The 24,661-nt window shown below is 52.4% G+C and overlaps 1 long non-coding RNA gene across 1 annotated transcript; it reads left to right on the top strand.

Annotated features, from left to right (window-relative positions):
* The first annotated feature begins 16,473 nt into the window (after window positions 1-16,473).
* Window positions 16,474-22,745, top strand: LOC120387478. The gene is made up of 3 exons (XR_005590183.1): window positions 16,474-16,588; window positions 16,968-17,112; window positions 22,673-22,745. It is a non-coding gene; the product is annotated as an uncharacterized LOC120387478 (long non-coding RNA).
* The last annotated feature ends 1,916 nt before the right edge of the window (window positions 22,746-24,661 follow it).

Below are 24,661 nucleotides of genomic sequence, written 5' to 3'. Positions count from 1 at the left end.
GGCAGCAAAGAGGTGGGGAATCCAGGAATCGCTGTGCCAGACCCTGCTGTGCATCGGGGCTGCTCCCCTGCTGGGGCGGGAGTGAGGGGTAAGGGTTTTCTCTAAGATCTCTGTCACCCAGTCTGCAGCTTGGCAGACCCAGGTATTACCACCGCTCTGTCTTTGATCAGATTCACCAGTCTATTGTAACGCCTGCTTGAGGAGGCTAGACTGGGAGCACAAAGAGGCCCTGGACTACATCAACGCCTTTCTAACGAGCAATGAACAGGTACTAAGAGCCCTCCTCTGACCTGTCAGCTAGTGCCCTGTCCACATGCACCATCCGCCCTTCTCCGGGAGACGCATGGATTCTAAGGCCAGATGGGACCACTGTGACCTCCTGTAGAACACAGGCCAGAGACCAGCCCCCGAATAATTCCTGTTTAAACTAAAGCATCTTAAAAATGTCCTGCCTTGAGTTACAAAAGGTCACCCACCATGCCACTTACTCAGTTGTTCCAATGGTCTATTACTTTCTCAGTTAAAAACGTACATTTCCAGTTTGAATTTGTCTACTTTCAATTTCCAGCCCCTTTGAGGTGCCACCTGATGTATCGGGATACCACTGAGCCCGCCTGTTCTGCCAGCCTGGGCCCCCTTTACCTTGTCTTGCTGGGCTTGGGCAGGGCCACCCAGAAGGGGGGGAAAAGTGGGGCAATTTGCACCAGGCCCCGGGCCACGCAGAGGCCCCCACGAGAATGCCGGAGGCTCCCTCCGCCTGCCCCCATCCCCCGGCGCCTCAGCGCACCGCCTCCAGGAGTGGCCCTGGACAGAGCTAAAGCAGCGTGGCTTGGGCGGGGCCTGAGCTCCTCCCACGTGGAGCCACGTGGTAAGGGGGCGGGGCCAGAGCGCCTCCCGCTTGAGCTGCATGGTAAGGAGGCGGGGCCTGAGCACCTCCTGCTTGAGCTGCATGGTAAGGGGGCGGGGCCTGAGCACCTCCTGCTTGAGCTGCATGGTAAGGGGGCATGGCCTGAGCACCTCCTGCTCAGAGCTGCGTGGTAAGGAGGCGGGGCCTGAGCACCTCCTGCTTGAGCCACATGGTAAGGAGGCGGGGCCTGAGCACCTCCCGCTCAGAGCCACATGGTAAGGGGGCATGGCCTGAGCACCTCCTGCTCAGAGCCACATGGTAAGGGGGCGGGGCTGTGAGCTCAGGTCCCGATGAGCCAGGCTGCTGCAGTGCTGTCCAGGGGCCAGGAAAGCTCCTGGACGCGGCGCGCTCTGAGGCTCTGGGAGAGTGCGGAGGTGGGAGTAAGCAGCATGGTAAGCCCCTCTGAGCTGGACACCCTCCTGACAGGCCCCCCCAACCCTGAGCCCAGCTCCCCACCCAGCCCTGGGCAACAGCAGCACCACCCCCAGGCAGCGCCGGCCCATTGGCACCAACCATCACCATCCCCCAGCGACAGCCCATTATGTAATTGCAAATGTATATATACTGTCAAGGTTCCTTCCCCACTCTGAACTTTAGGGTACAGATGTGGGGACCTGCATGAACACCTCTAAGCTTAACTACCAGCTTAGATCTGGTTTTGCTGCCACCACTCCTAAATACTAACTCCCTTCCCTAGATAGTCTTGAGAAACTTCTTTACCAAGTCCCTGGTGAACACCGATCCAATCCCCTTGGATCTTAAAACAAGGAAAAATCAATCAGGTTCTTAAAAAGAAGGCTTTTAATTAAAGAAAGAAAGGTAAAACTCATCTCTGTAAAATCAGGATGGAAAATAACTTTACAGGGTAATCAGATTCATAGAGCCCAGAGGAACCCCCTCTAGCCTTAGGTTCAAAATTACAGCAAACAGAGGTAAATCCTCTTAGCAAAAAGGAACATTTACAAGTTGAGAAAACAAAGTTAAACCTAACACGCCTTGCCTGGCTGTTACTTACAAGTTTGAAATATGAGAGACTTGTTCAGAAAGATTTGGAGAACATGGATTGATGTCCGGTCCCTCTTAGTCCCAAGAGCGAACACCACCAAAACAAAGGGCACAAACAAAAGCCTCCTCCCCGCCCCCAAGATTTGAAAGTATCTTGTCTCCTTATTGGTCCTTTGGGTCAGGTGTCAGCCAGGTTACCTGAGCTTCTTAACCCTTTACAGGTAAAAGGATTTTAGTGTCTCTGCCAAGGAGGGATTTTAGAGTATTGTACACAGGAGGGCAGTTCCCTTCCCTTTATAGTTATGACACACACATTAAAGCATTGAATGTTTTAAAATCATGTATTTCGTGTATACCTCTACCCCGATATAACACTACCCAATATAACACGAATTCGGATGTAATGCGGTGAAGCAGTGCTCTGCGGGGGGTGGGGCTGCGCACTCCAGTGGATCAAAGCAAGTTCGATATAATACGGTTTCACCTATAATGCGGTAAGACTTTTTGGCTCCACAGGACAGCGTTATATCGAGGTAGAGGTGTATTTTCAAATTATTAAAAATTAATTTTTGAATGTATTTCACTGGTTATTTTTTACATTTCCAAATACATGATACTATAGTATTGCAACTATTTTTTTATGGAAGGGGCTCCTGAAATTGCTTTGCCCCAGCCCCCCGAATCCTCTGGGCGGCCCTGGGCTCAGCTCACAAGCCACTTTCAGCCATACACTCAGGCAGGGCCACACCCAGCTGCAGAAAGACACAGACCCTGAGATCAGCTCTGGGAAGACTCAGCTGAAGGGGCTTGTCCCAGTACTCTGGTGCCCACCTCCTTTGGAGTACAGACCCAAAGGTTTTATGAAATTTGACTCCTCCCTTGATGTGGAGAGAGGCATGCCCAACTCTTTGCCCCTCCCCCCAGTTACTAATTGTACAAACTGGGTTATGGTATAAACAAGAAATAAGATTCTTAACTACAAGAGGTAGATTTTAAGAGGTTCTAAGAGATAGCAAACAGAACAAAGCAGATTACCTTAGTAAATAAACACAACATACAAACTAAGCTTTCCACACTAGATAGATAGGATCTACACTAGCAAATTCGCAGGCTGGCAGATTCTTAAGATTCTTTGCTGTGCAGCTTGGATTTCCCAGGTTTTCTTACACAGGTTAGGAATCTCTCTTCAGCCTGAGACCATCACTTCTCATAGTTCAATCTTTGGTCCTCAGGTGTTTCCAGGTGTCTTATTGCAGGGAGCGTGAGGTCCCCCCGATGTCATTGTTCCCCTTTTATCTCCTCTTCCCACCTGCTGGAAAACTCTTTTGCTGCGACCTGGGTCCAACAGTTCCCACTGTGTAGCGTTATCTCGAAGAGGTTTCTATGCTGTTTGTGTGCATTTCCTCAAGAAGCCATTGTTTGGCATTTTTACTGTTGTATCTGATAGGCTGTTTTGAACCTCACAACGTGTTTCAGGAACACATACATAGCTGAACTTCATAACTGCACATACAGCGATAGGACATACAATCCAACGAGACATTAATGTCTAGCAGATAAAGACTTTTACAATACCTTACAATATGTACTTTGTACAAAACATATCCTAATGACATGACAGTGGCGAATATTGGGGTGTCAGGGTGTCCCACCCAGATGTTCCTCCCACTCTGTCAAGCCCCTGCTAACACTGTCTGGCTGCTTAGCTGCCATGTTGCAGTTCCTCTCTGACACCTACCCCGTGAGATCTGCTCCCTCTCTGGTCCGGTTTCATACAGAGCTGCCCTGCCCTCCCCAGATAGTCACTCCTGTTGCCGGATGAATGACCTTCTGCCATTTGGCATATCAAAGCCTGAGCAGCACTGGGGGGAAGCTTTCTGACATCTCTCCCACTGGCAGCTCCTTTCCACGCTAACCTTCCTGTTTGTGTCTAATCTCTGCGGGGCGTAGGACGAGGCCAAGAACCTCAAGTTCTTGGATTCCATCAGCAGCCTCAGAAGCCTGCCTGCTTTTATGGACCAAGTCCTGCTAGTAGAGAAGATAACGGTGAGTAAAACACACACTGGGGCTGTGTTACTTGGCGGGTTTAGTGACTGGCCTGGAGATCTTTGCAGATTTGTCGAACTTCAGCTGCCAATCATTGGATCGAGTCAGACTGAAGAGCCCATTATCCAGTATTTGCTTCCCCTGTAGGTACTTACAGACTGTCATCAAGTCACCCTGTAACTTTCTCTTTGTTAAGCTGAACTGATTGAGCTCCTTGAGTCTCTCACTATCAGGCATGTTTCCCAGTCCTTCAGTCACTCTTGGGGCTGTTCTCTGACCCCCCTCCAATTTATCAACATTCTCCTTGAATTGTGGGCACCGGACCTGGACACAGGATCCCAGCAGCGGTCGCACCAGTGCCAAATACAGAGGGAAAATAACCTCTCTAACAACTGGAGATTGCCCTGTTTGTACATCCTGGGATGGCATTAACCCTTTGGCCCCAACTTCGCACTGGGCGCCATGGGCAGCTGATTACCATGACTGCCAAGTCTTTTCCAGAGTCACCGCTTCCCAGGTTAGAGCCCCCCATGCTGTGGGTGAGGCCTGCCGTCTTTGTTCCTAAACATATAACTGTATTGAAATGTAGATTGTTCCCTTGCACCCAGCTTCCCAAGTCACCAGGTCGCTCTGTGTACGCCAGTCTCCCTGCCCAGAGCCCCAACACTCCGCAGTCAGTGCCCACTAGGGAACTAGCAACAAATCTGCTCCGTAGATTTGGAAAGTCTTTGCTCTCCAGCACCTGCAGAAAGCTTTCCAGAGCTAACCTCCCTTCCCTGAACGTGGGACAGCGTGGGCTGGTGGGTGGTCCAGTGGGCTGGGCTCAGCACACCGGGATTCTACTCCCAGGTCTGCAGTAAGACCTTGGGCAAGTCACTTCCCCCTCTGTGCCTCAATTTCTCTCCCATGCCTTGTCTCGTCTAGTTAGCTCGAGAGCGAACTGGGGCAGGGACTGGTTCTCACTGTGTGTGTGCAGCACCGGGCACAAGGGGGCCTGATCTCAGGTGGAGTCCTTGGGTGATAATGCTGATGGAGCCTTTGCAGAGCACTGGCGCGTGACACTGGGACACTGAGCACAGGCCCTGCACTGCGCTCCCTGGCTGGAGCCCTGCACACCATCAAGCCTGCAGTAGGACGACCTGGCTGCTGAGCCCACGTGTTGCAGGCCCTGCGCTTTGCTCCCCTGTCGGAGCCTTGCAGGAGCTTGGAGCCCAGCTGGCATTTCCCCACATTGTCTCCTCAGGAGCTGATTGATCACGAGTCCGTCGACTCCCTGACCGGCGTGATGCGTCAGCAAGCAATGCTCGCCATCATGAAGCTGAGGTACCCAGCCTGCCCGGCCCAGCCCCAGCCAGTGCTACATGCAGCCAGACATGCCAGCCACTTGGCATGGCCAGTTTTCCAGAGCATTCCCCCCTCTGCTCCTCCCCCATCTTCTGATTCCCCCAGGAAATGTGGCACCAGATGATGGTGCTGGTGCATGTGGACTGGCACCAGTGGGTAGGTGGTGGAGGATCCTTCGGTGCCTGGTGACCTCTCCACGTGGCCTTATGAAGATATGGGGGAGGGGGCGTGGGAGGCAGGACCAGTCCCCTCTGAGGGGAGAGGGGCAGTTAGGTGCTGCTGGAGCGGAGCGATTGGAGTCAGTGCCAGCTGCGTCACACTGGCAGCTCAGCGACTCCCAGTGGCTGAGAGGCTGGGCAGGCTGAGCCCTGGCACTTGGCACTGCCTGTGCCATGGGGACTCTCTCTCAGTGCCGCTAGTGCCCTGCTCTGAGCTTCCCAGAAGCCTGCCCATCAGGCGCCTGGAAGGTGATGGATGCTGCGGGCTGGAGCTGGGCTCTCGCTGTTGGCTCAATTAGTTCCCAGGAATGGGAAGGGAGGTGGGGCAGGAGCTGGAGCAACTCTCCCACTGAGCACTGGCTTCCTGACAACGGGGCAGGCAACGGCATTGGCCATGATTGCGCCTCTGCGGGGTGAGAGGGGCGGGATTTGCGCCAGCACTGGGCGTAGCTGTTCCTCACTGGCTGCCGCCTGCCACGAGGGGCGGCTCTGTCCTGCAGGGGCAGCTCAAGTAGTCACCTGGCACCTCATTGCATGTGCTGGGGCCATGCTCTGGCAGTGGGGTGAAGAGGTTAATGCTGTCTGGGCTGTCCCCACCTTCCTGCCCCCCTGCACACAGCTGTGTGCCCTGTCCAGCAGGCTGAGAGCAATGGGCAGGGGCAGAGCTTAGATCCCTGCTTCGGTTCTGCCCGGCAGCGGGCTGATGCAGCATCTCTGTGCTGGCCTGGACTGTGCAGCCGCAGTGCAGACGGCTGTGGTGGGAGGGTCTCTTGCCCCAGCGGGCAGGACTGGCAGGCTCCTCTGCACTGTGGCCGCTGGGTTCAGAGGCGCTGGTGCCAGCAGGCTCTAGTCTCCTGTCCATGCCATTTGCAGGATGTTGTTTCTCGGTGAAGCACAGCGATCTCTGCCCCAGCCGGTGAGTGCTGGTGGGGTCACAGCAGACAGCTGCAGGCTACACTAAGTCCCTGCCTGCTGGTATGGGAGAAGGCAGCACCAACTCCTTCCACCACCCCCTGGCCTGTTCTCATCTGCCACCCGCCAGCTGGAGCCCCCGCAGGTGTTTCCATGTCCTGGGAGCCTGAGGGCAATATTAGCACATCAGTCCCGCCTCAGACCCCAAATCCGCATGTGTCTCTTCTCTTAGCAAAGTGAAGCTATCGGTGTGGCTCCTGACACGACCCAGGCTGCTCACCACCTGCTTCTCCAGCATCTTCTCCCTGCCTCCAGCACACACCATGGAGGAGGTGGAGGCTGCTCTCTACACCAAAGTAAGCCCCAAACCGGCCATGTTGAGCCGTCCCAAACCGAGTGGGAATCCTGCCACTCGCTCGTGTACTGTCCCCTGGGTTACCTGGCACTGGCATAAGAGTGTAATGATCACAGCTCCCCGACAGGACTTCAGCGCAGGACCTGCAGCACCAAAGCACAGGCCCCAAAGCACAGGCCCAGATAAAGGAGTAACTCCCTCCTAGGGTAGCAGTAGTAGGCATTTATCCTTCACATGCACCGACAATTAGTGGGGAACAGACACTCCCTTTACAAGCACATTCATCCCCCATGCGTGGCTGGGGGCACAGGCCTGAGATCGGCTGCTTCAGGTGCACATAGGCCAGGGGAGCCGAAGCTTGGCTGGAAATCTGCCCTCCAAATGTGGAGTCCTGTCTGACTCTCCCAGTGGGATAGACTGTGTGCAGTGGGCTTTCTGGGGAGAGCAAAGACAGGTGGGGCCCTGTTGCCAGGAGGAGTTTGTAGTAGGTCTCTGCGGGTACAAGTGAGTGGTGAGCTGTAATACCAGGGGCTGCTATGACCTGGGGGGGTGTCACACGCCAGGGCATTGGTTCATCACCTGGCTGGGTAACTCCACTTGCTCTGGTTTCTCCTCTGCTCTGCATGCAGACGCTGAAAACCATGGATGAGATGCTGAAGGCCTTGGTGTGTGAGGATAAGGAGCCCAACCTTGTGGTGCTGCAAAACATCGTGAAGGTCTGGAGGCGTGGGGGCAGGAAGGGGACTAGTCCTGTAGCTGGGGTGGGGCTCAGGGACCAAGGCTCTGTTTAATCCCAAGCATGGGACACCCCGTGCCTTTGGCTCCTCAGAGTACGTTCTCTACAAAGGTTCTTGGGCTGGAGGCCAAGTGCCCCACTATATCTGAAAACGTCTGTATGGGGTGGGGGTGGAGGAGCGCCCACCCCATACGGGATCTGCTGTGTTCTCCACTGAGCCCTCATGTGAACCTGTGGGCCCCACCACAGGTTCACCATGGGCCCCACCAACCTGGCCAGAGCCCGGAGCTAGATTCCCCCAACATTCTAGTTCTGGGGCCACAGGAAGTAGATTCTGTGGGTGGTTTGTGCTCCCAAAAGAGGGAAATGTCCTTGACAGAGATTCGGTCTCCTCGATCCCAGAACCTGGGAAGAGGGAATCACAGAAGTGCAGGGCTGGAAGGGATCTCAAGAGGTCATCTACTCCACCCCCTGCACTGAGGTAGGGCCAAGCATTCCTAGACTGTCCCTGTTGAGTGTTTGTCCAGCCTGTTTTTTAAAACCTCCATGATGGGGAGTCCACCACTTCCCTAGGTCACCTGTTCCAGTGCTTAGCCACCCTTAGACTTTTTCCTAATATTTAACTTAAATCTCCCTTGCTGCAGATTAAGCTCATTACTTCTTGTCCTACCTCCAGGGGACATGGAGAACAATTTGTCACCATCCTCTGTATAACAGCCCTTAACGTATTTGAAGACTGTTACAGGTGCCCCCTCTGTCTTCTCAAGATGAAACATGCCCAGTTCGTTCAACCTTTCTTCACAGGTCAGGTTTTCTAAACTGCTGATCATTTTTGTCGCTGTCCTCTGGACTGGCCCCAGTTTGTTCACATCTTTCTTAAAGCATGGTGCCTGCAACTGGACACAGAGCTCCAAGCTAACACAATTCAGAATGGCATTTCCCTTTTTCACAACAGCATCACACTGTTGATTCATATTCAGTGTGAGATCCATGATAACCCCCAGATCCTTTTCTGCAGTACTGCCACCTAGCCGGTTATCCCCCACTTTGTTTTTATGCATTTTTCCTTCCTAAGTGTGTTACGTCACTTTTGTTTTGACTGAATTTTATCTTGTTGACTTCAGACCAACTCTCCAATTTAGCAAGCTGATTTTGAATTCTAATCTGTCCTCCAAAGTGCTTGCAACCCTCCCAGCTTGGTGTCATCCGCAAACTTTACAAGCATCCTCTCTTTCCGTTAACCAAGTTCTTAATGAAAATATTGATTAGTACTGACCAGGCACACCCCTGGGGGACCCCACTTGAGACACCCTCCCAGTTTGCTAGCGAGTCAGTGATAACTCCTCTTGGAGTATGGTCTTTCCATCAGTTGGACGCCCACCTTATAGTAATCTCATCTGGATCAGACTGGCTTAGTTTGCTTATGAGAATGTCTTGTGGGACTGTGTCAAAAGCCTTACTAAACTTCATATACATCATCATATACTGCCTGCCTCCATCCACTAGGCAAGTAACCCTGTCAAAGAAGGAAATTAGATTGGTTTGGCATGGTGCTATTTGTTATTACCCTATTATCTCCTCTAGATTCTTACAAACTGTTTAATAACTTGTTCAGTATCTTTCTGGGTACCAAAGTTAGGCTGACAGGTCTATAATTCCTTGGGGCCTCCTTGTTCCCCTTTCTGAAGACAGGTTCTGTGTCTGCTCTTCTCCAGTCCTTTGGGACCTCAACCCTCCTAAAGGTTCAGCGATTTCTTTGCCTAGCTCCATCTAGGTGAATATCATGAGGCTCTGCCAACTTGAATACATCTAACTGACCTCAATTGTCTTTTACCTGTTCTCTCCTAGTCTAGCCTGTATTCCTGCCCCCTTGTTGTTAATATTGTGTTAAGCATCTAGTCGTCATTAACCTTTTAGTGAAAACTAAAGCAAAAAGGCATTAAACACCTTGGCTTTGTCTGTGTCATCCATTCTTTGCTCTCCTTCCCTGCTGAGTAGTGGCCCCACACTTTCCTTTGTCTTTCTCTTGCTCCTAATGCATTTATAGAGCTGCTTCTGATTGTCTTTATGTCCCTTGACAGTTAGAAGTCATTATTGCCTTTGCATTGCTTATTTTCTCCCTATGTGCTTGGACTATTTTTTGGTACTTATCCTTATCAATTTGTCAAACTATGTTTCTCTCAGGTCCTGCTCCCTGACCACATCCAAGGAGGTACATGAGCGGTTGAGGGCAGTGGGAAGGATCAGGTGGCTGATGGAATTCATGGGGTCTCAGTGCAAATTCCAGGTGAGCAGCCTGTGACCCTGGCCACCTCCTAACTACACTGAACAGCCTCAAGGTGCAGCACGCCCTGGCATGGAAAATGCAGGCCTAGAATAGTGACTCAGCAAGATCCTCAGTAGGAGTCCAATCTAACGAGCCCTGATGTCGATGGGTCTTTCCTCTGACTCCAGTGGGCTTTGGGTCGAGTTCCATCATTCTGTCTCCAAGGACTCTCCCTGCTGTTCCCCTAGCACCAAAGTCTGCTCTGCAGGGTCAATGCATTTACACAGGATTGCCCTGACAGCAGCCTCCGAACCCAGGTGTCTGTTCACCCCCTTTGTCAGATGCCTGTGGGATGCTTTGGCATCAGCTCCTGCCAGGCTGCCAGATGAACGCCCCTTGCTCTGCATGCTCAGGGCCATTGAGCTGCTCCAGATGCTCCATCCCCCCTGTGGAAGGGCTTCCTCTGGCAGCTGGAGGGGTCGCTGATGATGTGCCCCCAGAGGCTGGGGCAGCAGAACAGAATGAGGGAGGTGGGAGGGGACACAGTGAAAGGGATGGGTGGGGCCAAAGGCGCCAGAGAACTGGGGAGTGGGAGTGGGAGGCTGTGCAGACCCCGGGAGAGGAGGGCAAGGGGCTTGGTGCCAGGTGGGGAAGAGCAGGGAGCCAGTGCAGGGGCTGCAGGAGGGGGAGACGAGAGGACAAGGCTGCAGGAGAGAGCCGGCAGGAGAGAGCAGGCAGGCTGGGGGCAGCGCGGAAAGGGAGGGCTCTGGGGAGCTCCAGGATGGAGTGAGAGAGGCAGGATGCAGAGCAGAGGAGTCCAAGGTGACCCCAAGCTCCTGGGCCTGAGGTCAAAGAAGGGAGGGGGATGGCAGAAGGGGCTGGGATTAGGAACTTGCCCTTGAGATGGAGACTGACGCTAGTTCATTTGTTACCTGGGTCCCCACTCGGGGGTAACGTTTGCTGACTTTGCTGCCCAGATTTCTCCGTCCCTGCTGAGCTTTCCTCAGCCCCTGGTGATGGGCCCCACAGCTCCTCCTGCTCTCATTGTCTCCAGTCTCTCTGCGGTGGCCTCTGCCTCCCCCTGTTCTAACCCATTGCTAGGGCAATGCCAGGGGGACTCGCTGCGCTAGGTCTGCAGGGGTGAGTGACTCCTTTGCTCCTCTCTCCGTCAGGAAGTGGAGGAGTTCAGCGTCCTGGGCCAGCTGGTGGGGTGTCTCACTCTGTGCCGTGCGGAGCAGGAGCAGGAGATCTGCCAATCGGCTGTGGAGGGACTTCGCCACCTCTACTCCTTCATGCTGCATCTAAAATGTAAGAGCACTGGAGACCCTTGTCCTTCCTAAATACACTGACATGGGGTTTCCAACATGAAAACCATATTTATTAAACACTTCCACCTTTTCTGCAACCTTTAAACAGTCTCCATCTAGTAATGAGCCTACACCACTGCTACGATTTCTTTTGTTCCTAATACACTTTTATAAAGAAATCCTCCTTATTATCCTTAGTCCTGCAAGCCATGGAGTTTACCCTGATGTTTACCCTCTATCCATATTCTACTCTTCATAACTCACATAAGAATGGACATACTGAGTCAGACCAATGTTTCATCTAGCCCAGTATTGTGTCTTCAGATAGTGGCCAGTGCCTCATGTTTCAGAGGGAATGAACTGAACAGGGAAATTCTGAGTGATCCATCCCCTGACATGCAGTCCCAGCTTCTGGTAGTCAGAGGTTTAGGGACATGCAGAGTATGGGGTTACATGCCCTGATTATCTTGAACCCAATTATACTTTTAGCCTTCACAACATCCCACGGCAACAATTTCCACAGGTTGCCTGTGCATTGTGTGCACAGATACCTTCTTTTGTTTGTTTTTAACTTGCTGCCTCTTCATTTCATAAAGTGACCCCTAGTTCTCCTGTTATGTGCAAGAGTAAATAACACTTCCCTAGTCACTTTCTTCATACCAGTCATGATTTTATAGACCTCTATCTTATCCCCCCTTAGTCATCTCTTGTCTAAACGAAATAGTCCCAGGTCTCTACTACAGACCTATATTGTTATAACTATATTGCTCAGGGGTGTGAAAAATCCACACCCCTGTCGGCAGGAGCACCTCTCCCATTCACCTAGCCAGCGCCTCTCAGGGAGGTGGATTAAGAGCTTGTTTGCATAGGAGCATCTTCACGTAAACTCTACAGCGCCAGTGCAGCTATGGCGATACAGTGTTTGAAGTGTAGACTTGCCCCCCATCTTTTTTATCTCTCCTCATATGGAAGCTGTTCCATCCCCCTAATCATTTTTGTTGCCCTTCTCTGCACCTTTTACAATTCTGGTATATCTGTTTTGAGATGGGGCAACCAGAACTGCACGCAGTATTCAAGGTTTCGGCGCATCATAGATTTATATAGAACCAGTGATGAGCTGCCAAAATCTTAACAACCGGTTCCCTATAAAAAGTTCTGATTTAAGGGAGGGAAGCAGAGGAGGGTCCGAGGTCCCCTGCAGGGCCTGGGGCAAATTGCCCCACTTGCCCTCCCCCCCGCGGCCCTGGAGCTTGCAGCCTCCCTCGTACCTTACCTTGCCAGCAGCTCAAAGCAGCAGGACGACTCAGGAGCTCAGCTGAGCTTCCCAGCTGCTGGCCATGCTGCGGCTCTGTGGGGTGGGGGAAGCGGGGGAGAGCCCGGGGGAGACATCCTCGTGGGGCCGGGGGCCCCTGCAGGGCCTGGGCCAATTGCTCCACTTGTTCCTTCCCTCCCCTCTGGCCAGCCCTGGAGCTTGCAGCAGCCCCTTCCCCACCACACTTGCCGGGCTACTCAAAAAGCAGCAGCAGGACGACTCCTGAGCTCAGCTGAGCTGCCCAGCTGGTGCCGGTGGCTGGCCACGCTGCAGCTGGTGGGAAGCGGGGGAGGGGCCAGGGGAACCTCAGCCTCCCCAGCTGGGAATCCTGGGAGCAACAGGATGGTCCAGCCCGCGGACCGGAGTTCTTTGCCCACCTCCTGGCCCTTTAACAACCGGTTTTCCACGGAGGTCTAATTTTAGCAACCGGTTCTAGGGAACCTGTGGGAAACGGCTCCAGCTCACCACTGTATAGAACCATTATGATATTTTTCTGTTTTATTATCTATCCTTTTCCTAATGGTTCCCAACATTCTGTTTGCATTTTTAACTGCCGCTGCACGTTGACTGGATGTTTTCAGAGAACTATTTACGATAACTCCAAAATCTCTTTCTTGAGTGCTAACTTAAACCCCATAATTTTGTATGTATAGTTGGGATTATGATTTCCAATGTGTGTTACTTTGCATTTATCAATATTGAATTTCATCTGCCATTTTCTTGCCCAGTCCCTCTTTTTTTTTAGATCCCTTTGAAGCTCTTCGCAGGCTGCTTTGGATTTAACTATCTTGAGTTATTTTGTATCATCTGCAAATTTTGCCACCTCACTGGTTACCCCTTTTTCTGGATCATTTATGACTATGTTGAACTACACTGGTCTCAACACAGATCCTTGGGGGACCACGCTATTTACCTCTCTCCACTGTGAAAACTGGCCATTTATTCCTGTCCTTTGCTTCCTATCTTTTAACCACTGACTCATGAGAGAACCTCCCCTCTTATCCCATGACAGCTTCCTTTGGTTAAGAGCCTTTGGTGAGGGACCCTGTCAAAGGCTTTCTGAAAGTCCAAGTACACTATATCCATTGGATCACCCTTCTCCACATCCTTGTTGACCCCTTCAAAGAATTCTAGTAGACTGGTGAGGCATGATTTCCCTTTATAAAAGGCATGTTGGCTCTGCCTCAACAAATTGTGTTCACCGACGTGTCTGATAATTCTGTTCTTTCCTATAGTTTCAACTATTTGCCTGGTACTGAAGTCAGGCTTACCAGGGATCACATCTGGAGACTTTTTTAAAATTCACTCTCACATTAGCTATCTCATACAGAGGCTGATTTAAACGCTAGGCTACATACCACAGCACTGCACATAAGTCTGTCTGGATGTCTCGTGATAGCTGCAACCTTTGCACCAGGCAGGCAATTTACCATGCGGTTCTCCCAGTCATCACAAACCCAACTGTTTATATGTCTATTGATTGAATCCCCCATTACTATTTCCTGGCTTCTCTTTGTAAGTGGGATTCCCGCCTTAGGAGGGGTAGCCTCAGTGTGAGAGGACATCATGACTTCATCTGGAAGGTGGGTCCCAACTATGGGATCGTCTCCCTCTGCCCCAGCTCGATGTTCTCCTTCCCCGAAACTTTCACCCTCCTCAGCAGCACAGAGGCTGTCAGACTGGGGGTGGGACTACTCTACTGCATCCCTAAAAGTCTCCTCTATGTACCTCACTGTCTCCCTTGGCTCCACCAGTTCAGCCCCTCTGGTCTCCTGGTCTCCGATGGCCAGTAGCTCCTTGGGCCAAATGCCCACATATGCTACCTGCCCCCAGGGCTGGTAATCGTACATGCTGCATTCAGTGCAATCAACTGGAGAGCCCCCCGCTGCTGCTGCCCTTCTGCCTGGTTTATTTTTACTCTTCCCGGGGGTTTGGTTTGTTTAGTTTGGGGGAGGGATGGGGGAACAGGTTATTGGCCTGAGTTTACAGTATGTTTGTTAGATGTACTTGTCTCTCACACACCCTCTCTAAACTTCCTTGCAAAACTCCCGTTTGCTAACCGAAGGTCTGATTTATATTGCCTGTTGTCTGTTTCCTCCTGGGTCAGCTGAAATTCTGAGGAAGCTCGGTGCAGAGTATCGGCAGATCCTCAAGAACAGTCAAGTTGAGACAGCCTTCTGGGTCACCAACACCAGAAATATCACATTGGTAACTACAGTCAGTGCTTCCTGGGATTGTTGTGCCCAGAGTTATCAGGAGTCAGAAATTAACACCCTAGGAGTCAGGGGGAAGGGACAGACTAACCCCATCCAGCTGGGACAGAGACCTGCCTATGGCCCACTCCACCTCATAGAATAATAGACCTCAGGAAATTATCTAGTCCAACCCCTTACTCAAAGCAGGACCAACCCAACTAAATCATCCCAGCCAGGGCTTTGTCAAGCCAGGCCTTAAAAACCTCTGAGGATGGAAATTCCACCACCTCCCTAAGTAACCCATTCCAGTGCTTCACCCCCTCCTAGTGAAATAGTGTTTCCTAATATCCAACCTAAACCTCCCCCACTGCAACTTGAGACCATTGCTCCTTGTTCTCTCATCTGCCACCACTGAGAACAGCCGAGCTCCATCCTCTTTGGAACCCCCCTGCAGGTAGTGAAGGCTGCTATCAAGTCATGTGCCCCAGCCCCCGCATCATTTTCATTGCCCTCTGCTGGACTCTCTCTGATTTGTCCACATCCTTTCTCTTGTGCGGGGCCCAAAACTGGACGCAATACTCCATGTGTGACCTCACCAGTGCCGAATAGAGGGGAATAATCACTTCCCTCCATCTGCAGGCAGTGCTTCTACTAATGCAGCCCAATATGCCTCCTTACATGACACATCCCAAGATGCAATGGGGCTCATCCAAAGCTGATCCCAGCTCCTTGTCAGGTTTCTGGGAGCTTCCTCAGAGATTAATGCAATAAAAGGCATCATTGCATCTGCGCATGAGCGCCAGCCCCTGCTGAGCACTAGACAGTGTATCCGTGCTGCGCAGTATTGTGCCCCCGTGCACTGCCACGCTGGCCTCTGCCATGCATGACAGCTTCCGATTGCTGGCTGGGTACTGTGCTGCCCAGGTGCAGTAAGCCAGGCCTGTCCCGGAAGAGTGGGGTTTGCCTGCACTCCTGGCCGGGCCAGTCCTGGCTGCTAGGCCACTGACCGGATCCGCGCTGGGCAGCAAAGGGGTTTCACTGCGCAGTTTGTTTCAGATTTTTGGGAAGTACTTGGAGCCGTCTGAAGGCATGGACTTTCTCCTCACTGCTATCGACGGCATGAGAGACTCCAGCGTCCATGACGCAGTGACGGCCAGGAACATGCTGCATACGATCCTGGAGGTTCCCGGCCTCCGCTGGTGGAGGGTAAGAGCTGCAGTGAGAACACTGTGCTGGGGGAGCCCATCCGTGGGAGACTCTGTCTCTGGATGCTAGGCATTATTGGGGGGCAGTTCTCTGGCCTGTGAAATGCAGGGGGTCAGTCTAGGTCAGGGGTCAGCAACCTTTCAGAAGTGGTGTGCCAAGTCTTCATTTATTCACTCTAATTTAAGGTTTCACGTGTCAGTCATACATTTTAATGTTTGTAGAAAATCTCTTTCTATAAGTCTATAATAAATAACTAAATATTGTTGTATATAAAGTAAATACATTTTTGAAAATTTTTAAGAAGCTTCATTTAAAATGAAATTAAAATGCAGATCTCCTGGACCGTGGCCAGGCCCCGGCAGTGTGAGTGCCACTGAAAATCAGCTTATGCCACCTTCAGCACACGTGCCATAGGTTGCCTACCCTGGTCTAGGTGATCACCATGACCGCTTGTGGCCTTGCAGTCTATGAATCGATAGGCTGGGAACTAGTGCTGTGTTCTAGGCCTGGGGCTGGTGAAGAGGTTCTGGGAGGGCAGATGGCTCTCAGGTGCAGCAGGTCCTTGGCTCCCCAGATCAATAGCCGTGCGAGGAAGCCAAGGCCCCAACTCCCCATTTCCTTCCAGATGTCAGAGGCTGTGAGGAGCATTTATAACCACCTGACTCCATCAGCGAGCCACTTGCCCGGCAGGAGCTGCGCAGGGCCCTTCTCCTGCTGGGCTACCGGTTCAGCGAGGAGGTGGTCGGAACCCTGCTGGGCTGCTCACGGTCATGTGACAGGTACGGGGCTGCGGCTACCACCACTTGCACTCTGGGTCCCCCGGACTGGTCCCGCTGCCAGAGACAGGGGAGTGCAGAACCCTCCAGAGATCTCCTGCTCCCTGCAGAGCTGCTGCTTCTCCTGGAGGGTTTTGCAGGCTGGCTTGCCCTGGACACAGGCCAATTTGCAAAACCCTGTACGGCATCCCTCGGCCTCTCCTGTGGCTGACACTCAGACCTGGCCCCATGTAACCTGCACCAGCCAACGGGGTCCTTGCAGGAGCAGGAGGGCAACAAAGGGCCGGCCGGTGAGGGGAGACCCAGCAGGCGTGCCAGTGCCGAGGGGTGCAGGAGGCTGGCAGGGCTCTGATCGGGTGCCACTGGCTCTCTCCCTTTGCAGTGTTGCTGCGGAGATGTGGAAGATGCTGACATCCCAGCCCAACACCTCAAGAAAGATCCTTGGGGAGCTGGTCAGCAGGCTGCAGGAGCCGGCTCGGCGACGGTATCAGCTCTCTGAGAGACCGGCTGGCTTCCCCCCCTTGGCCGTAAGTACCAGCCCCTGCAGCAAGGGAAGGAGTGCCGTGTGTCCCCATCATGGCCTGAGGGGGTCTCTCAGTCTCCCACGGGGTATAGTCATTGGGCCAAAGAGAGAGAGAGTGTGACTTTAGCCAGTGCTATATTCGAGCCGGAACACGCCGAAACGCTCTCCTGGTGCTATTCAGCAGCACTCATAGAATCACAGGGTGAGAAGGGATCGCAAAGTCAGCCTGTCCAGCCCCCTGCAACAATGCAGGACTTCTTGTTTCTAACCCACCCTGGACAGATGGCTCCAGCCTCCTTCTGAAAACCTCCAGCGAAAGAGTTTCCACAAGCTCCCTAGGCATCTTTCCCATCGTCCTACTCTTCTTACAGTTAGGAAGTTTTTCCTGAGGCTTAATCTATATCTGCTGTGCTGTAGTTTGACCCCATCGCCTCTTGTCCTGCCCTCTGTGGCAAGAGAGAACAACTTTTCTCTATCTTTTTTTATGGCAGCCTTCCAAGTATCTGAAGACCATTATCTAGTCCCCCCTTAATCTCCTCCTTTCCAAACAAAACATAGCCAGTTCCTTCAGCCTTTTTTTCTTATGGCTTGTGTTCCATCCCTCTGATCACCTTTGTCACTCGCCTCTGGATCCTTTCCAGTTTCTCCACATCCTTTCTAGACATTGGTGACCAAAACTGGACACCGTACTCCAGCTGAGGCCTAACCAGCACTGAGTAGAGTGGTACTATCGCCTCCCATGACTTGCATGCTATACCCAGGGGCGGCTCTAGTAATTTTGCCGCCCCAAGCAGGGCGGCACGCCACGGGGGGTGCTCTGGCGGTCGCTGGTCCGCGGTTCCAGTGGACCTGCTGCAGACATGCCTGCGGAGGGTCCACTGGGCCCGCTGCTCCTGGGGAGCATCCACAGCCATGCCTGCGGGAGGTCCACCGAGCCGCAGGACCAGCGGACCCTCCGCAGGCACTCCTGTGGGAGGTCCGCCGAACCACCTGCTGCCCTCCCGGCGACAGGCAGCGCGCCCCGCGGCTCTCATTGCCGCCCTAAGCGCGCGGTTGGCACGCTGGCGTCTGGAGCCGGCCCTGGCTATACCTCTGTTAATGCAACTTAAAATTGCATTTGCTTTTTTTGCAACAGCATCGCATTGCTGACTCATGCTGAGGTTGTGATCCACCACAGCTCCCAGATCCTTCTCAGCTGGTTATCCTCCATTCTGTATCTGTGCATTTGCTTTTTCTTCTCTAAATGTAGCACCTCACATTTGTCTTTGGTGAATTTTATTTTGTTATCTATAGCCCTGTGACGCTGTAGGGAGAGGGATGGATTGACCTGGAAATGGTGTTTAGTTTTACTGGGACTGTCTGCATGGGGGATGGGAGAGCAGGGGATGACTTTAGGTGAGGGTCAGTACCTGAGGCTGTAACCTGAGCCAGAAAGGGGGGTGGGATGAGTCGATACTGCGTACTAAGGTTATTCCCTGTTTACACTGGTGCCCCAGCGCAGCAGCAGCAGCAGCAGCGCAATACTCTTTATTCCTCTCGAGGAGGTGGAGTACAAGCAGCGCTGTAGCCAGGGAGATACAACGCTGTATATGCCTTGCCAGTGTGGACGGGGAGTGAGTTACAGCGCTGTTGGTGGCTTTATTGTGCTGTAACTCTCAAGTGTAGCCAAGGCCTAAATCCACGTTCACACTCAGGGCTAGTCTACACTTACCATCTGGGTCGACGCGGTGAGTTTGACTTCTCGGAGTTCGAACTATCGCGTCTGATCTAGATGCGATAGTTCGAACTCCGGAAGCACCGCAGTCAACTCCGGTACTCCACCAGTGCAAACGGCGGTGGTGGAGTCGACGGGGGAGCCGCGGAGTTCGACCCCGCCGCGTCTGGACGGGTGAGTAGTTCGAATTAGGGTACTTCGAATTCAGCTACGCTATTCACGTAGCTGAATTTGCGTACCCTAATTCGAACCCCCTTTGTAGTGTAGACCAGGCTTCAGCCATGCTGCATGAAATCACACGCGTGGAGCTGAGCAGTGGTTTCAGCTCAGCTGGCACTTCTGACCAGTATAATCAAGAGAGTCATGCTAGGCATTGACAATTCCTGTCAGTGACAGACCAGATTGGTTACACAGCTGCCCTACCTCCTTTTCACTTTATCTAAGGCCTTGGCCACACTTGAGAATTACAGCGCAATAAAGCCACCAACAGCGCTGTAACTCACTCCCCGTCCACACTGGCAAGGCACATACAGCGCTGTATCTCCGTGGCTACAGCGCCGCTTGTACTCCACCTCCCCGAGAGGAATAAAGAGTATTGTGCTGCTGCTGCTGCGCTGGGGCACCAGTGTAAACAGGGAATAACCTTAGTATGCAGTGACTGATCTCCGGAAGCTTCCCATAACCCTTTTAAGTGAAGGTTCCGCTCTTTGTTTTGTTGTAAACTCTGGGCTCCGGGAGCTGCTTATCAAAAAAACAAACCCAGCTCCTGTTTGCTGTAAATGAGCAGAGGCAGAGGGCTCCCTTTGGAAGGCCCACAGCTCGTGTTTGCTTGAATAGAGGGGGAGGGAGGAGGGTCCGTTTCGGCGAGCGGCTGCTTCTCTGGTCTGTGAGGAAAAAACAAAGAGGTGCTGTTCACTTTCAGTGAGTCAGAGAGGGCTAGGGAGGGGTTGGAACTTGCAAGGCAGCTGCTGACACAGTGTTGGCTCCAAAATCCACTCTCTCTCCCCACGCTCCCTGTCACACTCCACCCCCTTTGAAAAGCACGTTGCAGCCACTTGGAACGCTGGGATAGCTGACCATAATGCACTGCTCCCAATGCCGCTGCAGATGCTGCAAATGTGGCCACAACAGCGCTGGCAACTGTCAGTGTGGACAGACTGCAGTGCTTTCCTACTCAGCTGTACGAAGACAGCTTTAACTCCCAGTGCTGTACAGCTGCAAGTGTAGCCATACCTCAGCCACATGACTATGATTGTGAATGGAAATGTAGCAAGGGGCTTATTCCGCATACGTCATCACTCACGTTTAGCAAGCTACATGGCCCTTCATTTTCCATGTGGCATCCTCTCAGCTGTGCCAGAACTTGGCTCAGACATCCTTGTTCTCCCTCTGATTCACAGACACAGAAAATACAATATGGAGAAAGACGCTTTGTGGAAATATTTGTAAAAATTAGATCAATGCATTCCAGCAGGCCTTTGCTACTCCAGCCCGTTATGCCTTGATGGATTTTGTGTTACTTGTGTAGCCTACTAGCTACATTTAAAATAAACTTTTATTATTTCAGCCTGATACAGTAATGTCTGTAGTGCAGCAGCATGATTTATTTTCTATTTTCATTAGCCTATAGGCTAAAGTAAAAAGAAAACTTGCTACGCATTCATGGGCTTTTTACCACTGTACTGTACACTTCTGTCTAGAGTTATATCTTTTACATATTCTATTGTAGACACAGTAATGGCATTTCTATTGTATTCTATTGCATACACAGTAATGGCATTTCAGCACAATGATTTCAACATTTAAAATAAATTGAATAGCTACTATGGGGTGTACAACTAAAAAAAAATCCAATTCCTTGTTATTTTGGACAGCTGGCCTGTCTCCAGCCATGCCTGGTTTAGCCCAGGATTACTGTACCAGAAATTCAGTAGACAAATAAAATGTGAATTTCTATAATTCATATTGAAGAAAATCAGTATTTTAGTGGCATTCCAGGACCTTCATATTTTCGACTACACCACTGTCTCTAGCCCAGTGGTTAGGGTACCCAACTGGGAGACCTGGGGTCAAAACTCTGCTCCAATGACTATTTAAGTGTTCCCAAGTAGAGATAGATACCAAATTCCCTTTAGGGGTGGGGCTTAGGCCACATCCCTCTCCTCCGCATTTCCTATTGGTTGGTTTAGGCAGCTCCTCACTCTTAGCTTCATAGAGTTCAAGGCAAGAAGGGACCTCTGCGATCATCTAGTCAGATCCCCTGCCTGACACAAGCCAGAGAACTGCCCCCAGATCATTCCTAGAGCAGGTCTTTGAAGAAAAACATCCCATCGTGGTTCAAAAATAGTCAGTGATGGAGAATCTATCACCACCCTGGGTAAATTCTTCCAATGATTAATTACTCTCACTGTGATGTTTATGCCTTATTTCCAGTCTGAATGTCTACCTTCAACTTCCAGCCACTGGATCATGTTAGACCTTTCTCTGCAAGACTGAAAAGCCAATTACTAAATATTTGTTTCCCAGGGAGATACCTATAGACAGTAATCAAGTCACCCTCAACCCTCTCTTTGTTAAGATGAATAGATCGAGCTTCTTGAGTCTCTCCTATATCTCTCACCAGAGGTCCTGATTTTTATAGGGACAGTCCTGATTTTAGGTCTTTTCCTTATATAGGCTCCTATTACCCCCAACCCCTGTCCTGTCTGGTCACCCTATCACTATAAGACATGGTTTCTAGTCCTTTAATCATTCTCATGGCTCTTCTCTGAACCTCTGCAATTCATCAACATTCTTTTTGCATTGGGGCACCGGAACTGGACCCAGGATCCCAGCAGTTGTCACACCAGTGCCAAATACTCCCACTCTAGATTCTTCTGTTTATTTATCCCAGGATCACATGAGCTGATTATCCGCCAGGACTCCCAAGTCCTTTACAGAGTCTCTGCTTCCCAGGATAGAGTCCTCGTCCTGTTCCTAGATGTATTCATTTACAATGAGCCATATTAAAACACATACTGTTTGATTGCTCCCCAGTTTACCAAGTGATTCAGATCGCTCTGTATCAGTGACTTATCCTCTTCATTATTTACCACTCACCCAATTCTTGTGTCATCTGCAAACTTTATCAGTGATGATTTGAGGTTTTCTTCCAGGTCATTGATGAAAATGTTAAATCGCAGAGGGCCAAGACCCGATCCCTGCAAGGACCATCCTGAAACACACCTGTGCAATGCTGATTCCCAGTTTACAATTACATTTTGAGACCTATCAGCCACTTTATAATCCAATTCATGTGTGCCACGTTACTTTTGTAACTTCTAGGTTTCTGATCAAACTGGAGTGCAGCGCCAACTCAAGCGCCTTACAGAAGTCTACATACATTATGTCAATACCATTTCCTTTATCTACCAAACTTGTCATCTCATCGAAAAATTGTTGATTTGCATTAAATAAATTATCCTCTTTAATTCTTTATTAATTGAATCTTATACCAGCTGCTCCATTATCTTGCCTGGGATCGATGTCAGGCTGACAGGCCTGAAATTACCCAGCCCATCCCTTTCACCCGCTTTAACAATTGGCCCAACTGACTCTCTCTCTGGAGCATATACGGAGCCTGGGCACTTAACCCAGGGCTGTGAGTCCACTGGGCAGCAGGGCACATGCAGCTGGGCATGGCCACGCTGGGCCAAAGTCCCTTGTGTGGTTCTAGCCAAGGTCTCACAGGCTAGGAATTGAACCCAGCATCCCAGGCCTTAGCCCCCAGCCCACCCCCACCCCTCTAGGTGCCCTGGGGGAGCGTGGGAAGGACGAAATCCCTGCAGTGATGTCTGTCTCCTGTTCTTAGCTGCAGGCCACAAGAGCCCTGTATGTGATCCTGCAGGAGCAGGCCTGCAGGCAGGAGGTGAAGGAGCTCTTCCTCAGCTCCCACGTCGCGCTGCTCTTCCACGCCACCCACACAGTGCAGCACACTGCTTCGCAGGAGAGGGAGCATAACCAGGAGGACACGGCCGCACCCTCAGCCCCGTCAGGTACCGCCAGCCCGACACCCAGCCTGGGTTCTGCAGCGCCGCCCGCAGGCACGCGGCAGGGCCTGGCCTGGGCTCACTCAGTAACAAGAGGCTCGCTCTGCACACAGGTTCGCGGTGAAGGCCATGGAAGCTTTGCTTCTATGCGCTGGCTACAAGGAGCAGGTCACCTTCATGATGAAGCAGGGCGGCTGGGACCTGCTCATGAGCTCTGACACGCACCACAAAGGTGTCTGCCTGCTTGCCCGGTGAGTGCTGCCCAGAACCGATCACAGCAGCAGCTCCTCCTGGCCCAGGACACGGCCACATTGCCTTCCCTGCTGGGTGAGACGCGGCTCCCAATCGCCTGCATGGAACAGGCCGCAGCCTCTGTGCTGTTGGCCAAGGGGTCAGTCGGCTACTTCTCCACCCTGCGCTGCCTGGCGTAAACCGCTTCCTGCGTGGCTCTGGCAGGCATGGCTGGGCAAAGACAGCCTCCGCCATGTCTTTCCGCAGCGTTGGTGTAGCCCTGTCAGGCCCAGCACATGAGAGAGACAAGGTGGGGGAGGGAATGTCTTTGGTTGGCCCAGTGACTGTGGGTGAGAGAGAAGCTAACACAGAAAGCTCCAGCGCTTGTCTTGGGTGAATCTAAGATATTCTCTCACCCACCCTTCTGTCTCTCATCACCCAATATCTGGGCACATGAGGAAGACCACCGACCCCACCGACACCCTTCTTTGTCTGCAGTTCTCTTGCAGCCACAGCACTACGTGCTCAGAGCTGGCCTCATGGAAGGGCTCCCTGTCGAGTGATTAAGGGTTTGGGTCTCTAGCACATAAGCCGCTGGGCATTTTAAGCCAGCAGGAACTAGTCCGTGCCAGCTGCGCGTGACTAGTCGCCCGGGATCCCCTGTCCTGGTTAGATTCATAAATGGAGGACCAGTCCTTGCCCACCTTGATGATGTGGTGTTTGTGTTTCCTATGCCAGGCCATGGTTTCGCTCAATTTCCAGGAGCGAAACTGGATTTTCTACCATCTGATGGCCATCCTCAGCGATCGGGACGATAGGCGGTACGCCCCGGCCGTGGCGCCTTCATTCAGGTGAGCCTCACCAGCGGGTGAGGGTCGTGAGAAGAGCCCCGCCCAGCGGTGACTGGGGCATGGGGCTGACCTATGGCCAGGGACAGCAGATTTGTAGAAATTTTGGTGGTGCTCAGCAGAACCTGCCCTCCAAACTCTGCCCCCTAAACTCTGCCCCAACCTGCCTAAGTCTCTGGGAGGGAGTTTGGGTGGGGAGGGGCCTGGGGTGCAGGCTCTGGGATGGGTCAGAGGGTGGGAGTGCAGGAGAGGGTGGGGATGCAGGCTCTGGGAGGAGTTTGGGGACAGGAGGGGTGTGTGGAGGAGGGGCTGCAGGCTCTGGGAAGGAGTTTGGGGGCCAGAGTGGGTCGGGAAAGGGGTGGGGGCAGGCTCTGGGAGGAGTTGGGAGGGTGCGGCGCTTATCTGGGGCTCCTAGGCAGGGCAGGCCGGGGCCCTCCATGTGCTGCTACCCTGAGGCACTGCCCCACAGCTTCCTACTGGCTGCAGGGGCACGCCCACCCCACCCAGGGGCCACAGGAGGGGCTGGCAGCCATGGGAGCAAGCAGGCAGGAGGCCGCCTGCCGCGCTGCCAGTGGTGGTGGGGCCCCAGGCTGTTTTAAATGGCCTGGGAGACGTGGGGGAAAGGTGGGGCTGAGGCCCATGGTGCCCAGGCACCATGGGCCAATGGAACTTGCCGCTCATGCCTATGGCCAGAGAGGGGTGGCCCTGAAGGCCCTGGGGGTGGGTGGGTGA

Source organism: Mauremys reevesii, linkage group 20 (genome assembly GCF_016161935.1).
Source record: "Mauremys reevesii isolate NIE-2019 linkage group 20, ASM1616193v1, whole genome shotgun sequence".
In the NCBI taxonomy this organism is placed as follows: domain Eukaryota; kingdom Metazoa; phylum Chordata; order Testudines; family Geoemydidae; genus Mauremys; species Mauremys reevesii.
Note: the sequence above shows the minus strand (reverse complement) of the source record. Positions and strands in the feature narration are given on the sequence as shown.